A 3720-nucleotide genomic window follows, 5' to 3' on the forward strand; every position below is an offset into this window, starting at 1 on the left:
ATGTGGTGCAATGCCCGAGGAGGTAAGAAGAGGGCCTCGGATCCCCTGGAAATGGAGTTAGGACAGTTGATAGAAGCCATGTGTGTGTTGGGGACTGAACCTAGGTCCTCAGGAAAAATGTCCAGTGCTTTTAACCTCTGCGCCATCTCTCTAGGCCTCTAGCTTTTATTTTTATTTGTGTGTGTGTGTGTGTGTGTGTGTGTGTGTGTGTGTGCACATATGTGCCTGTGTGCGCAGTTGCCCAAGGAAACCAGAAGATGGCATCAGATCCCTTGGAGCTGGAGTTATAGGGGGCTGTGAGCCACCAAGAGTGGGTGCTGGCAACTAAATTTGAGTTGAAAAAGCACACTCTTTTTAAAAAATATTTTATGGGCTGGAGAGATGGTTCAGTGGTTAAGAACACTGTTGTTCTTGCAGAACACCTAGGTTCGAATCCCAGCACCCACATGGCAGCTAACAACTGTCTGTAACTCCAGTCCCAGGGGATCTGACAGCCTCTTCTGACCTCCATAGGCATTGCACAACACAGGTACACATACCTACATGCAGGCAATACACACATACACATAAAATAAAAATGATAAATAAAAAAGTTAAAAAATATATATTTTATTATTTTTATTTTGTGTGTATGAATATGTTGCCCAGGGTGGCCTCAAACTCATGATGCTCCTGCCTCAGCCCCTTTAGTGTTTGGATTAAAGGTATGTGCCATAGTACTGGGCCTTGTAGATATTATTTTTGTGCCTACTTTGAATGAGGATCCTAAAGATATCCTAGATATGGTACATAACAAAGTCATGTGCATTTTTCGCAAAGTTACCATTATTCAGACTCCAAATTGCTCTTTCCCTCTCAGCTATGCAAATGCAGGGGTTAGTATTTTTATATGATCATGATATACAAGCAGTTTTGATGATGTGGTGGTACAGAAAGCCACAATATGTGATTGGTAATTCACTGATAATGTTTTACTCGCTTTTTTTTTTTTTTTTTTTTTTTTTTTTTTTTTTTTTTTTTTTTTTTTTTTAAGGGAAGGCAGCCCTGCTGTCTTCCAAAGGAGATTTCTTCTCTTGGGGCAATTTAAAGTATGTCTTGTTGCTGTTCACAGTTGATGGACATTGCATTCTGTGACCTGCTCACCGCATGAGGAATCCATCTCCCTCCTTCACTGCCCTGATAATATGCACTTTTATTTAATAAAATACATTACAGTAGAACGAAGAAAAATAATCATTTTCTAGGAAGAAGTAGACTGATTTGTTTTTTGAAATAGAGGCCAAGTTAACCAGGGTCTCTTTTATTCTATAAGCCATGGGATTTTCTAAGGTAAATTAGAGAACTTTCCTTCAAAAGAAATTACAATTCATATTTGGCACAAGTAAATTTGATTTGGAATAGCTGCTCACTCATAAACAAGTCTTTCAATCTTATGAGAAAAGAGGCTCATGGTCAAGTGTGCAGTCATTACTGTTAATAAGTTGACTCAGTTATTAAATTAAGCAAATTCTCAGTTTCAATCCATTCCATGGTCTTAGCCCAAAATAATTATTTCACTTAATTTTAGATTCTTACAAATAAGCCTTTTTGAAGTGTTAATAACTAGTTTTTCCATTATTAGACCCTTAGTGTCTTTGCAAGTAGGTGTTGAGAAACATGGTCTATGTGTAAGCTGTCATTTGCTGCTCACTTAGGCTGAAATTTGAGCCACAATATATTAGCTTTAATAATATACTTTATACTGTACTACCAAAACTGTTAGGGTTTTGTTTTGGTTTTTTTTTTGTTGTTGTTTTTTGTTTTTTTTTTGAAACAGAGTTTTGCTATGTAGCCCTAGGCTGGCCTCAAACCTGTGCTGGGATTATAGGCAAACAACACTGTTTGCCGATTTTTAATGAGGTACAGCTGGGCGAAAGATGATCGGCAAATGTTCAGGAATTTTGTGAGCACAGTGATAACTTTGCTAGCTTGAAATCAGACATGATGGCAATATTTACACTATAGAAAACAGCAATGCCACAAACCAGATTCTCCATCCCCTGCAACCCAAACCCTTCCTATCCCTCTGCTCTTTCCTTGGGTTTACCAGCATACTTTTGGGCAGAGCCATGCTGTCTAATAAGGTGTCAGAAAATGAATTCCAGTGAACAGCTTGCTTCTTTGTGCCTAGAAAGGGGCAGCCCTTGCAGCTTCTATCACTGACTGACTCCTGCAAATGTGAAACTCAGAATAGCAATGATCAGAGCTCAGTTTTCATCTCTGAAGGATGGAAGTTCTCTTTAAAACACGGGTACCAAAATACCTAAGGTCAGGGACGGGAGTGACACATTCTCCCAGTGAGTAGAGCAAGGGAACTTTCATCCCTCTATACAGGATGGGATTTTCCTTCCGGTATCACTCATCACAATGACTATGCTTGAGGATTTTATAGTAAGAGGATGGGAGGAGGGGGGAGGGAAAGGGGGCAGGGCAAAGGGAGAGGGTGAGGAGAGAAATTGAAATATCTGAAGAATGTTCTCCATTGAATCAGATCATTCAGTATTCTCCTAAACTTGTCTTAGGTAAATCTTGCCTTCTCTGCATGTCAGCCGAACCACACTTGTTCTAGCTGGTAGATTTCCTCTTTGCAGAGACTGTTCTAAGAACCGTTTGTTTATCTCATTATTTACAGGACTTAGAGACTTACAGGGCCTCTGTTTGATTCACCTCGAGAGTCTAGCACTTCTGACTCAGCCTCTGAGCATTTGTGTTCTTTAGTATTTGTGTGTCAAGGTATAGAAATGAAATTAAACCCTGAAAACAGCTGAGGGTCTTTGACAAGAAAAGATATGTATTTCTTTTTTTAATATTTTATTTATTATCTTCATTTTATGTGTATGAGTGTATTGCCTGCATGTAAGTGCACCAGTGTCATGCAGTCCTCGTGGAGGTCAGAAGAGGGCCTCAGATCTTGGAACTGGAGTTACAGACAGTCGTTAGCCACCATGTAGATGCTGGGAACTGAATCTGGGTCCTCTGCAAGAGCAGCCAATGCTCTTAACTGCTGGGTCATCTCTCCAACCCCAAGATATGTATTTCTTCAGACTCTTAGTAGAAAGTACTTAGAGTCTAGTGATATGTCCCCAAACATGGAATCCTTATTATAATGTCAACCCTTAAGGGGAAAACTGGAAGCATCATCAGGCATCTTCATCAGTTACATAGACTTGGGACTTTTAAATATCTTACTACTCAGGCCATACCATAGACAAATTAAGTAAAAATTGAGGGGTGTGACTCAGGCATGGTTTTTCAAGCTCTCCAGCTGATCACAGTTTCATTGCACCCATATTGGAGAACTACTGACTGAAAGCAATACAATTAGTTTTCTGCCAGGTGAGATTTATTTTGTTTAGTCACTGTTCCTAATATATTACAATTCTTCATTTCCTTAATGTCTACTTACCCAGTTGTTGGTTTCAGGGCTTTAAATAGACAGTGAATCATTCATTAAAAACAATGATCTGAAGTCGGCTAGCTGCCTGACACACAACTGCTATGATCTTGCCTTGCTCAAAAAAATTCCCTGTTGATAAGGGACTATATTGGTGACTATACAGAGGGGGGAAAAAGCATTTGAACATCTTGAAGAATATAAATTGTAAAAATTTTCCACAACAAAAATCCAAACAGCAATTTGAAAGTATATAACAAATATGTATATATATATATATATCAATT

This window comes from Nannospalax galili, unplaced genomic scaffold (assembly GCF_000622305.1).
Source record: "Nannospalax galili isolate Female #2095 unplaced genomic scaffold, S.galili_v1.0 scaffold518, whole genome shotgun sequence".
Taxonomy (NCBI): domain Eukaryota; kingdom Metazoa; phylum Chordata; class Mammalia; order Rodentia; family Spalacidae; genus Nannospalax; species Nannospalax galili.